Source organism: Halyomorpha halys, unplaced genomic scaffold (genome assembly GCF_000696795.3).
Source record: "Halyomorpha halys isolate HHAL.00 unplaced genomic scaffold, Hhal_1.1 Scaffold4.1, whole genome shotgun sequence".
In the NCBI taxonomy this organism is placed as follows: Eukaryota; Metazoa; Arthropoda; class Insecta; order Hemiptera; family Pentatomidae; genus Halyomorpha; species Halyomorpha halys.
This window is the reverse complement of record NW_027116287.1, coordinates 2,378,674-2,393,177: the sequence shown is the minus strand read 5'-3', so window position 1 is coordinate 2,393,177 and position 14,504 is coordinate 2,378,674. Positions and strand designations below refer to the sequence as shown.

The following is a 14,504-nucleotide window of genomic DNA, read 5'->3' as shown; positions in this document are numbered from 1 at the left end:
AACCATCAAATTCCTCCAGAATCCAATCCTTACAGTCCAAAATCCTTCGTAAAATCCTTAATGCTACTTTGTCACAAATCAAGTCATCCATCAGGACCTTAACGTTCCATATGTTGCCAATTTGGCCAGAACTAGATACCATTCCTTCCATGATAAACTTCCCAACCACCCAAATCCACTTGTTAATAACCTGGCTTCCCCTTCATTACCTAATAATCCTCCTAAGCGTCTGAAAAGAAAATGGCCTCGAGATCTTCTCCTCTAGAAATGTTATTGGAGTTCTATCAATGGGTAGATTCTCCACATGTTTGTATCATGTCACTATGTCACCTACAGCAAATTTACTTGTTATATATATTTTTATACAGTTGTAAATTATTAAAAAATAAATAAATAAAAATAAAAATTTTAAAAGGAATTACTAGATTTACAGTTACTTATTATCGCCCAAATTAAAGCTAGTTGAACGTAGTTTATAACGTTTATCTTCGAATGAGTAGCAGTGGTCCATGATATTCGCCAAATTTAGTTGACAAAATATTTTCGTCATTTAGAAATAAATGTTGATTTTTGAAAAACTATCCCAAGAACTATTGAACGTAAAGAGATCTATCAGAGCTTATATTTTAGCAAATTTACTCTACTATAATGCGGTATAATGGATGTTAGTATTGTAAGGGACATATGACTTATAGTATTATAAGGGACAGAATGAGTGATATTTTTTTTAAAAATAAAATAAACTTCATACTTCAATATTTACTTTTTAATGGGCTTTACTCTATCCATTTTATTTTCTAGGTCAAATTAAACATTTTAGCAACAGAAAATAATCTGCATTTTTGTACACACACTAACGTGTATATATATACGCACAAGACTGGTGATTGGAGATTAAAATTATAACTGGCAAGATGGTGCCAAGGGGGATGGTTGGTTCTTCCTGACTGTAATGGTAATTGGACGCCTAGCCCAGTTAATTACTTAAGTAAATTGGAAACAGTTTCTCTTTGTTTGAGGAGGTCCAGTCACTGTCACTTTGTCAATTAGATGTCCCCCACGGTAGGGATAGTCCGCACAATTGGGTTTTGTTACCTCATCAAAACTTCAAAGTATGTAATTAGGTGTCCTGGAATATTGATTGAAAGCAAGAGGTGTATTGCTTTGTGCTGCAATATCTTGAAGAGTTGGAAAATTATTCAGTTCTGAACGATATAATAGAGACCCCCATTATAACCAGTTAACTACATTTTAGAATTGTTTTATAAATACTTTTTTGAGTAATATTGAATGCGTCAAATTAGGCGAGGGCTCAAAAAGTAAACAAAGAGAAAGCTTGGTTAAAATTTTACTATTTTTTTTTGTCTAAACTGAGATGGTGCACAACTAAATAAAAAAAAAGAAAAAGAAAAAAGTATATCATTTAAAAACTTAATAAAAGTGAATGTTTCATTTTAGAATTTTCGGGCAAATAAAAAATTAAATAGGTCTCTAGGGCTATACATGGTTTAATTATTATCGTTTTAATTATAAAACTCCTTTTATTGAATTTCTCGAGTTATGTAATAATAATACTTCATTTATTCAGGGACGAGTCCCTCTAGAATAAAACACATGTGGTCTGAGGTGCCTCAGAGATGCTTAAACAAAAATACAAAGAAATATAAATAGTTATTATAAAAAATAATTCTAAGTTACTTTCTAACTTTAATCAGTTGGATAGTAAAAAAAAATGTAAAAATAATTAATAACGATGTAATAATTTATATAAATATTTACTATTATATCGATTTAAAAGTTTATGAGATCTGAATGGATAAGAAATGATTGAACAGGCGGTATTTAAAGGTAGGGAGGGTATGGAGCGAAGGATGTTGGAAGGGATGGAGTTCCATAAGGATGAGGCTCGGATAAGGAACGATATATCGAAAGCAGCGGTTCCGTGGGCCCTTGTTTATAAATCTGAAGACCAGGAACGAACAGAGGATTTGAATTGAAGAAGCTCGGAAATGTATGAAGGACGGCAAGATTGGATGACTTGGAAAATTAAGGATGCCAGGAAATACTAACGAAGGTAGGAAGGATAAAGCCACTTCAACTCTGCATAAAAACGGGAAACAGAGGTGTCCCTTGGGATCCCAAAGATGAATCGTATACAGAAATTTATCAGACGTTTTAATTTCGCTTCGAGATCCCCTGACACGCCCCCCATATACCGTACAGCAATAGTCAAAATGCGGAAATATTAGAGAAGTAACCAGGAGCCCACAAATTTCAAATGGAAATAGGAGGCGGAGGTAATTTAGACGTTTTAAAGTGGAAAGGGTACGGGGGGAGATATTGGATACAAGATTTTTCCCAGGTTTTTGATTTTGGGTAAAATGGGGAGGGTCTTAGATGGAGGTTTACCTGGGACGACTACATGCTGTGACCGCTTTGAGAGAAAGGATTTGAACCAACACCGGGCACTGGATATTGGAAGACTTCGAAGTTGAGTAAAGAGCATGTTATGGTCGTATGACACTGTTGAACATAACATCCTCTTTACTCAACTTCGAATCTTCCTCTATCCAGTGCCCGGTGTTGGTTCAAATCCTTTCTCTCTAATCGGTCCCAGCATATGGTCAACAGTGTTATACGCTTTGGAAAAATCTATGTAGTGTCACAGTTTACAAGTTTAGTTTATTGAATGTTGTGGAAATTAACGATTTTTTAGCTCAAGTTTCGATTCATATTCTATTTGAATGAAATGTTAAATGATTATTAAATATAAATAAGTAAATAGTTATTTGCTAAATAATTTAAAAAAAAAATTTTTTTTGTAGAGCACAAGCTCTTGATAATATAACATTAAAATATCGAAATATTGCCAACATATAGTTAAATACTTATTAACTGAATCTCTAACACACACATATATATTAGATTTTTGCTGTCATAACATTTAGTCTATCATTTGATAGTGTTGTTAATTTTCTATCCTTCTTCAACGCATCTGAGATTTCCAATGAAATAGGGCCATTTTTGTTAAAATGGCTTTTGATGCTAAATCAGATTACAAGACGGTTTCACTTAGTGCACTTTTTCGACCCGACTTGTCCTGAAGGAGTAAAACAGTTTTTGATTTTGGACAAATTTAATCGATAAAAAAGGTACAAAATTGTTTATTTTAGAATCCGATTGACCATAGAATCGGTAATCATATTTTTGTTTCCTTATCCTGCTGAATACTACAATGGCTGTCATGATGACGGAGCCATAAAGTAGAAATGCCTTAATGTTTGCTGAAAATTAAATTTTGAAACAATTTTGTTATTTTGGACTTTTTTATTTTTTATTTTTAAAAACCGGACAGTCGTTGAAAAGATGATTATATATTCTTTTTTGTAACATTCTTGAGTTTTGTTTTTTGCATTTCAATTATCTTTGATATGTTCAGAAACTGAATTTCCGAGCCAGATTAAGAAAATGTGGTTTAATAACTGTGTCAGATAATGAAGTAATTTCGATTTTCTTTATGGAAATACATGAAATGATTCTTTGATGAGTAACATTTAAACTCGATTTTTACAATAATTTTTTTTAAGCCATAAAACCTTCAAACTTGTAAACTGTTCTTCACTACTCAATGCTAAAGATAAACAAAAAGGATTTAGAAAACTTTTCAAAGTTTTCAAAGCAACCTTAGAATTTCCTAATTGTTCATCTTAAAAATTTTGGATTAAAAAAATATATTTTCACCATTATAAAAAATTAGGTGATTATATACCTAACAGTGAATCAAAAATATATAGTAATAATAAATTTTAAAAAAATTATTGGCCTTAAGTAAATTAATAAAAAAAATTTAGACCACTAATAACAAATTTATTATTTATTTAATATATAATAACCATTATTATTGAAAAAATATCATAACTTTTTTTTTTTTTTGACAACCCATTGGTTACATAACTTAAAAAAAAAGGAAATAGGATGAAGCTTTTCAATTATTTTATGTAAATACTTTTTTCTTAGTCATACTAAAAAAAAATAGATTATAGCGGTGATTTATATCAGTTATTTATTTCCATAACTCTCTTTGAACTAACTTCCATAAGAATTTTAAATTGAATAATGGCCTATAAAAAGGTAAAAGTTTTTCAACTCATTTATGCAACCGTCCCGGGTTGACGGAACAATATTGTATATATAAAATTTTTAATGAATAAAAGTTTTTTTTTTTTACTTAATGGATATGCTATACCTATTTTAATTTTTTCAGTTTAAAATTAGAAAAGTTTTAATATAACTGTCTGCGGAAAATCCACCGAATTGTCTTTTATTTATAAAATTAAATTAAATTCTATGACACTGATGGATGCAGGTGATGAGTTAGGTATGAAAGTAAATACGCATAAAAAAAAGAACTGATTCCTGGAAAATACATTTTAAGAGAGTGATACATCTCAATAAATATATAAGTTTTAATATCTGTTTCTATATTATTTAATAAAAATTTTAATTCAAAAAGATAATAAATACATGCAAAATTATTTTGTTATAAATTCTACATTTTTTTTTAAGGAATGTAAGGATGAATTGCTTACTAAAAATGCATAATTTCAAAAATTAATGTAATTAAATAAATTACTTAACACAAACAAGCCTGAGCTGCTTAATAGATTCGAGTTTTTAATGTTTTATAATTAAGTGTTAGAAATTTTAAAAGTGAGATAATTAACATCACTTCAAAATTCATATAAAGGAAAAATATTAGAGATGATTATAATTTTTAAGCAATTCTAATCTTGAGCCTGTAAAACGTCCTACAATTGATTCTTCTAAAAAAATATTTGATTTATAGAATAGATTTAAGGTAAATGACAAACTGTAAATAAATGAAATAATTTTAATAAAATTAATCTTTCAAAATATGAAAATTACTGAGTAAACTTGTAGATTTTTTAACACTAAATATGATCGTAGCTTTTTGTTTAGCGAATGAAAAATCTTCTCGCTTAAAATATAATCAAAACAAAATAAATTTGTTCGAAAATTCGAAAATTTCAGGCGGCTCCAAAAATATTAGAAAAGAATTTCACAAATTTGAGGATTTTTCTGAACCTTGGATCAAATTCTAGGTTTAAGACTATTGTGTTGTTTAAGAACCTTTAATAATTCTCATCTTCCAATTGTTTGTTTCCTGAATCATGGACAGTTTTTTGAAGCCTTAAAAAACATTTGATTATTAAAGATTGGAAGATAAATTTTAGTGAGGACTTTGTTCTTTGCGTTTATTTAAATTTCTATAGATGGTTTTAAGAGGTATAAATACATAAATGATAAATTTTCCATATAAATATAAACATACTCACTTTTGGAAAATTATTATTTAAAAATTAATATAGAAGCATATCATGTAGATAGTACAAAATCTCCAGAGGAGAATAGAGGGAGTTATTTCATCCCAATTTCTGATTACATTAATGAAAAAAATGTATAATTACTAGCCTAAATCGATGTATCTGCCAAGTATAGGTAGAGGGAATAAAAAATGGCGGCTGTTTCAAAACGTTAAAAAAACATTTTCATTTGGAGGTCTAAATATTTAAAATTACCGACAAAACTTGAAAAGTTAAGAGAATATCATTCAAAGTAGAGTACATTTGCTAAAATATGAGCCCTAATAGAGCGATTTACGTTCAATAGTTCCCGAGATAAAGCTTTTAAAAAAATAACATTTTATAAACAAATTCTCTGAAAAATCAGAGGTTAGTGAATTTTTTAAAAATTATTTATGTCTCAAAAACCATTCGACATATAGATGTTTATTAGAACTCAAATAAAAGCTAGTTTAATGTAAAATAAAGTAGCTTATGACGTTTATCTTCATAGGAGTAGTAGTTTTTTATGATATTTGTTCAAATAAGTTGATTTGTTGTAGTTTGGGCAAAATTGCATGTGCAAAAATTATATTCATATGCGAATATCATAAAAACTACTACTATTATGAAGATAGACGACATAAGCTACTTTATAGTAAGTTAAATTACCTTTATTTTGAGTGGTGGCAGATTTAGTCTCATGAGATAAATTTAAAAAAAAATTGTATTCGAACAACTAGAAATTAACATTTTTTAAAATTATTTTGCCAAATATCATAAAAAATATTATCTAAGAAGATAAACGTTGTGAACTACTTTCTTGTATATTGAACTAGCTTTCATTGGAGAGTGTACAGACATCTGTACCCATGATGGTTCCTGAGATATAGATTTTTCAGTACTTTTTTGATGAAATGTTGTTTAAAATTTATTCTACTTTAAATAATATTTTCTTAGGTTTTCTAGTGCTGATGGTAGTTTTTCAAAGTATAGAGAAATATGAAAAACTTTTTTTTTTAACGTTTTGTAATAGCTGCCATTTTTTATTCCCCATGCCTTTAAGTGGCAGACTCATCAATTTAGACTAGTAATTATACATAGTTTTCATTTAAGCAATCAAAAATTATGGTGAAATAACTGCCTTTTTTTCTTACAGGCTCTTGTATTACAATGTTTGATGGAAAACTGCTCAAATATATTCCGAAAAATAATATTATGATGGAAATAGGATTCATGTTACAAGTGATATATCATTGAAGATTATTAGAACGGATAGGGTTAAACATATCGAGTAATATAGAAAGAGCCGAGGAAGAGTATAAAAAGTCCGAAGGGAAAGGAAGCAATTTCAGACACAGCCTTTGCCTCTGCCCGATCTCCCTGAGAATAATGCATCTCCTTTGTGTATCCACACCATTCCAATTCCTTACCCTCTTTTAGGCCTGAGTTTAATCTTTTTTACTTTCCTTAACTATTTTAAATAACACTTCTCTTTTTCAATATTACTATATTACAATATATTATGTTCATTTATAGATCAATGTAATACTTATTGAATTATTAATCCATATCTAAAATATACCCCAAAATCATTATATAATGTCTATAATTGAAGAAGCTGAAATTTAACTCCACGAAATCAACGAGAGTTTCATATTTGTCATGTTAAATCAGGAAAATGTCATTAATTTTTATTTACTTTTTTTTTTTAAATATTTTCTAAAATATTTATTCCATAAATATTAATATTTACAATATTTATTACATTATTTCAGTATATACCCTTATACTATTCATTTTGCTTTGTTACTTATTACTTCTGAACTGTGTTGGTGCTGAACATTGGTAAAAATAAAGTAAAAGAAAAAAACCCCAATAAAATTATGAAATAAGATGTATATTCATGCTTTTTTTATATTAATATATATTTAGCTATATTATTAAATAAAACGAATAAGGGTCCCTTGGATAAAAATGATTAGATGAATAATAAAGAATATTTTGGAATATTTAAATTTTTTAATTTGAAAATAAGTACGTTTGACTATGGTCGCCACGGTCAACATTCTACCGCAACAGACGCAGGGAGGAAGTTGCTCTAACCCGCTTGAGAATAGTTCATACTCTCCTCATGCTCTATCACCTAATCAGAAAACTGACCCCAATTTTATCAGAAGCTCTCACAGATGAGGAAGCTAAAGTTACATTAGCGTTTAAATTTTTAAAAGCACATCGCCTTCTTTCTAATTTATAACTCCTATTTTTTTCTTAATTTATTATTTTTATTTTATTTATTATTAATTTTTACATAATTTTTATCATACCATTGGCGTTGATGACCAGAGAGTTTTACGCCTTTAAGCAACAATAAACAATAAACAAACAAGTACGTTTGGTCTGACAGTGTCGAATGCTTATCCAATGTCTATAAGGATCTTACCAGAATATTTTTGTGATTAATGTTTTCGGTTTTATTATCTGTAACACGGGCTAATTAGCTGGCATTTACTTTATCACCCTTGATATTTTTCTGAGATTAACCTAATTTAACATTTACTATTTTCATTCAATATGTATATATCTATTTTTATTTTATGTATATATTTACATACAAATATATAAAAGGATGGTTAGCCTCAATTATCCCTCTCTAGTTCATACTAAGGATGGGATATCGAAAGAAAAATATCGATATTGATATTGATAACGATATAGGTTAGCAATATCGATATCGACATTATATCGGAACTAAAATATCGATATTTTAAAATATCGAAATATATGAATAATATAAATTTTCAAAATGAAAAATCGAAATAAAATAAAAAATTATGTAAAGCTAAAAAAAGGAGGTTTACATAATTTGTTTTTTTTTATAAAATATCGATATTAATAACAATGTCGAATATCGAAAGGAATATGAATTTATCAAAATAGAATATCGAAATACTATTTCTATATTTTTCATAAATTTTTTTAGTGCGAATTACTAATATTTCTATAAAATAATATCTTACTGTCATTAATAATTTTCATATGGATATTATTAACAGTGTCACATATCGAAATAATTTGTTAGTTTTTCTAAACAAAATAGCCATATTTCGATTAAATGATATCGGAATATTGTTGATAATCTTTCATATCGATATTATCAAATATGTTTAATATCGAAATTGATATTAAATTAATGAAACAAAATATTAAAATTTCATTTTAAATTTGTCTAGTATTTTTAGACATAATATCGATATTTCAATAAAATAATATTAGGATATTATTGGTAATTATCGATATAAATAACATTATCAAAGGTCAAAAGGATGTAAAATTATTGAAACAATATATCGATCCTTTGATAATACAATATCGGAATACTTTTACTAACGTTAGAAATAAATAATTATAAAAATGTCAAATATCGAAATGAATATGATGAATAATCAATATTAAATATCGAAATACTATTATTAAGCTTGAATATTTTCTTTAACAAAATATCGATATTTGGATTAAATAACATCGGAATATCTTTGCCGTATTATATTTTGGTACGAATATTTCCTCCTGAATATAAGATTAAAGATATATTACATTATTTTTTTATTTATTTTAAACCGATATTTCGATATTATTGAAGGAGAATATCGATATTCCGATATTATCGGTTACTCGATATCGATTTCAAAATATCGGGTATCGGAGACAAAATATCGATATTTCGGTAATATCGATATCGATATCCCATCCCTAGTTCATACTTGCTTAGTATTATTGCAAAATTTTGCGATTTAGTTGTAGTGGATATTTATGTAATGTACTCTTATTAATTTCAATGTGTATTATGTATATTTTATTGTTAAATTTTTATTACCAAATTCTTTTTTCCAAAAAAAAAAAAATCCGAAACCGAAATGCATTGTTTTATTATTTCTTAAGTCTCAAGATCATCAAATATTTGAATTTATAAACAGATTATTTAATAGTTTAGACGATTTGCGCGCGAACGGTGTTGATGGTCGATTATACATAGAGATGAATTGAATTTTTCATAAGAATCCACCATTATAATTTAACGATTCAGTTGTCAAAGTCTTCACATGCATATTATAATTACGGCATAAATGGTTTCTTAAAAATGGGAATTTTTACTAACAGCATGACTTATTTCTTTAAAAAATGTGTTAATGGTTTAATCTTACGTGGGGTCAATTCCTGTAGTAAAATTACTTCATCAAAGATATATTGCACAATCAATAATTCATATAGATATAAAATAGAATAAAGCTTGCCATTTAGCATCTTAAATGCATTCTAAATATATCAACATTTTAAATACTGGAAATAATTTAGAAAAATTACGGTTATATAGAAAATTACGAATTAAATAAAAATTATGATAAAAAAAATATTCGTAAACGGTATATATTTATTTAGGAAGTATAATCTTAATTTAGATTATTTTTTGTTTATTGCATATTTTAATATATAAACATATTACTATAAAAATATTAATCATAAGCCTCTATCGATAATACATACCAAAGCTACAGTAGTCCAGGGGACGCAGAAACCTGACCCGCAATACCGTAATGTTATAAAGGGTGTGTCGATTCAATGCCCCTTTGATGAACACAACCATTTCCTAACATTACAATGCAAATATACATACATATATGTGTATAATTTCATTCTATAATATTCATGTTAAATTATAAATTTATTTACATGAAGAATAATTATTTATAAATGTATTGGTATGCTTAATTAGTTGTTAAAGTTTTGTTTGTTGACGTTTTTTTTTATAAAGTGTGGTTAGAGAGTGACAAAGGTTTATTTAATTATTGGAAATAAAAATAATAATACTTTGAGGTTTTTGGTCTTTGAAACATGGTTAATTAATATCTTCTATATTTTGTTTTTAGGAGGATCTTCATATTTGTGGCTGATTCAACTTATCCAGTAAGTAATACATGATTTTGATAAGGATTATTGTATGAATTTCATTCTGTTTTCCTTTTATGCTTGTTTGATGAATATTTTTAAACTATCTCATTTTTGAGAATGCGATTTATTTTACGTCCCGGAGTTATGAGATTTTATTTTAATTCGAAAAGGAAAAAGATACCGGAATACACTTACTAATTTTATTGTAATAACGTGGGAGCTCAATTAAGAAATGAACAAAAGGTATATTAAAATAATTTTCAAATATTTTATTTACTTTAAATTTGAATTCAGTTCAGTGAACATTATTATAATTTGAGTTTTCGGTTCATTTTAAAGTTTTGTGATGTAGCCAACTAACTTTTTCAATTTATTTTGAAATTTTCTTTAGTAGTGAATAAAATCAAGCTTTATCTGTAAACTATAATTATTCGTTGAAAGGGAAAGATTCAAGTAAATAACCTCCCTCCCCCTCCGCGTATAAATATGAGAATTTTATATTAAAACAAACTAGGAATTATCATTATTTAAACAGCTCTTTAATTGAATAATTATTGTCTGGTCGGGATATAATCTGCTTATTATTTAACGACAGATGCAGAAGTTCTGATTTGAACGCTATCTCTCCTACGGGTACCTCATCCATTTAGAAGGGAGTGACAAATAAACCGATCATCTGCACTCGCCCACTCGACCAATATTTTTCGCCTGGGGCTCGGCTGTTGAAGTCTTCCTCTTTGTTATCAAGCTCAGGACTCTAGAGGTTCAATCCTCTGTCCCCACTATCGAATTTCACGCATCTCATTTCTGACTCATTTTTATTATTTTAGTGATAATTATATGAGAATTTATTTAGTCATACATAATCTTAATTCATTCCCTTTACATTCATTTGAATATAATATTGTTTAAACAATACCTAAAAAATAGCTTGATTTCAGTTTAAATAGAATATTCATTATTACTCTTAGTTAAGATAGGTATATATTCTTACTTTCACTTATCCATTTATGGATTTTATGGTATATGAATGTATTGCAAATTGCAATTACATATTTAGAGATAGCATGAGAAATATTGTTTTCCAAATATGAAAACACATTTTCCAAAACATGAGAAGTTTTAGTTTTAGAAAAGGTTCCCAATGATTATTGAAAAAAAATTGAATGTACCATATAAAGTCGTGGAAGGCTCTAGAAAATAATCAAAATAACTTGAATAAGTGGTCTCTTTTACGACGAATTTGACTAATATTTGTAAGCGTGGATGATTTAGAAATATATATTCTGAAATGAGCGACGATTAATTTTAACTCGTGGTAGGCTGGTAAGTGAAAGTTGGACGATGCATACAACAGTATTAAAAATATATAAGTTGCTTAAACTATCTTGCTACCATTCTATTTTTACATAAATTAAAACACTGTACATAAAATGAATTCGATGTATATGATATCGGAAGCAAATAGTATTGAGTGTACGTAATACCCTAATACTACTCAATCAATAACCTTTATTGATGGCAAAGTTCAAGGAAATATATTTTTTTAAAAAAGCCAATGAATGCGTTATTATCACTTACATATTGGTAGAGCCTTAGGTTTTTTTTGTGAGATAAAAATTTTTGAAAAAAATATGTACATAAGTCATAAAATGCAAGTTAAAACAAAAGTTGTTAAATAAATATTTTTCAAAAATTATCAATCTCGCTCACTTAGGGGAAATTTTTTCCATGCAAAAAAACTAATTTTTATTTACATAAAGAATCACGCTCAGCCAATAGATTTTTCCCCAGTTAAAGGTACCCACTTTATAGAGGCTGGGAGAACGCCGTAGGGCTCTTGAACCACAGAGTTGACTCACGTCTACAGTAACAGAATAAATAATTATCTGTCACAGCCGAATTTGAACCCGGGTTCTTGGAGTAGGTGGTGCAGTGCCTTACTCACTGAGCTACACATCTCTCTCTGCAGTGTTTATAATAACTATCAATATTCATTAAATACAAGTAGTTTCCAGTTAGCTCATCAGTTATATATTAAATTTTAGATTTTTTTTTTTGAAGCTGTATAGTTTTTATTGTGTACGCTAGCACAAATTTGGTAAGTTTTTTATTCTATCAAGGTTAGATAATCTTAGCTACAATATAGATTTATAATCTATAATTTATAATCTTATCTATAATCTAAGATAATTTTAGGTTAGATAATCTGCCAGAAGGCAATCGAAGGAATCACAAACTATATGTATGTATTCAATTACTTATTTCGACGAAAAAAAAGTTAGATAATCTTCCCATATTAATATTATAAATTATAGGATAAAGTTAATTTTTTTCACAATCATGCACATTATGCGTTTTTACTTAGCGATTTTGTAAATTTTTGCTTTTCAACTGCGTGTTTTCGGTATTTTACAGCTCTAAAATACGGTTTCTAAGTATAGTAAAAATAATTTATTTTTCCTGTAGATCATTACACAAAAAAGGCAATCCTTTACGGTCGGACCCGCCCCACTAAGACCCCAGGGCTCGACGGTCCTGTACCACTTTTGAAATTGTTTCTTAAAACGGGAAGAGTAGACTTTGAGGTAGTTTATATATTGAAAAAGTGCCTGAAATTAGAAAATAGCGTGAAACTCACAGTTTTATCTACATCTAGCGATTACTATCGTGAAAATAACTAATTGAAACCATTTTTTTAATTTATTTTTTTATAAGATATTTGTAATATTAATTTTTCTTTACTCTGGGGAGGAGAATAGAGGCGATAAAAACGATTCGAAATAAAGGATGCAAATGAGGAAATGTAAAATTCATGCCATGATTAGCTTCCTTGGGCGCCGATGGATATCGGTAAAGATTATGAAAGGTCTTATATTTAAACTTTTACCATTCGGTAAAAAGTCTCTGTATGAGCAGAAAGCGTGTACTATCTCCCAGAAGTTGAAAACAAGTGCACTAAAAAGGATGAACCTTTTCAAACCCCCTAACAATAACAAGTTTATTCTCTGGAATTTAATGGTCCAACAGTTTCACAGAGAAAATTTCTCTTGTATACAATGTTGCTCGTCACAGTTTATTCCATTTAATTGTTTAACATTTCACGAATGAAGTTAATTTAGAATGTCGGAATTTAGAATTATTTTGAACAATTGAAAAAGTTTGTGTTTGTTTCATATTTCTCTCTATTAAATAAAAAAGTTTTTTAGTGATCACCGAGTAATATTTTTTTTATACATAAGGTGGGATAATAAAATTGTTAGGATACAAATTAAAATGGTAGAATAAAGATCTGAAATTTATTTTTCCTGCTTATACTATATTAAAAAAAAATACACTGTGTTAACCTAGGGAATACATGTTAATTACAGTTAAAAAATTTGAGCAACGCGTAGTACGATTAAATGAAACGTGGTATAATATGTAAAGTGGGGACATAGGTCATTATTTAAAATATATACCTGTTTGGGAAGGTAGAATTGTAAAATTATATTATTTATAGCCATTCATTAATTAATCATATTACGGAAATTTCACCTATTATTAGTTTTAAAAATTCTGTAAATTCTGAAAACGTTTTAATAATAATTTTTGTTTTCCCTCTACTGAAGATAGGGGTGTTTTGTATTCAATTAGCAAATGAAAAACAAAATTGTGATCAGAATCGAAAATTTTCTCTCACATATTTTTTTCGATGTCAAGAAACAAATTCGGTCCAATGTCTACCTGTGATCAAACCAAACTGTTGATTTTGATGAAGTATGCCTTATATCAATATTATCGAATTCCTATCCTTGGGCAACATTGGGAGAAAAGTTGAGGATTAGAGTAAAATGGTTCTAGTATTAATTTCATCAGATTCCGTCAACTGCTTTCACTCTTCTTTCTATGTATGTATATATTTCAACAGCGGTTTTTCCTTTCTTAAATTAAATTTTCTTAAATGACAAATTATTAAGATTAAAATGCAGTTGGTTGGTTTATTCGAAATAGAAATTTAAAAACCGTGGAAGTCTTTGGGTTTCACATCGCGATTCATGATGAAAGTGGTACAAAGTAGGCTATTCCGTCCTACGCCTCTATCTGTCAGTTGCGTTCAGTAGGTGACGGGCCGAAAAGACACAGAGAAAGAGGTGGACGAAGCGTGATATTCCGATATGGGTGATTACCAATTCTAATGGTCAATCATCC

The 14,504-nt window shown here is 28.2% G+C and overlaps 1 protein-coding gene across 2 annotated transcripts in view; it reads left to right on the top strand.

Annotated features, from left to right (window-relative positions):
* LOC106688107 (acid sphingomyelinase-like phosphodiesterase 3b) overlaps window positions 1–14,504 on the top strand; it is a 940,469-nt gene that overhangs the window by 118,130 nt on the left and 807,835 nt on the right. For both annotated transcript variants that reach the window (XM_067053111.1, XM_067053110.1), the window contains exon 3: window positions 10,292–10,328. The gene's annotated coding sequence lies outside the window, so the exon portion shown is untranslated. The remainder of the gene's footprint in view (window positions 1–10,291; window positions 10,329–14,504) is intronic.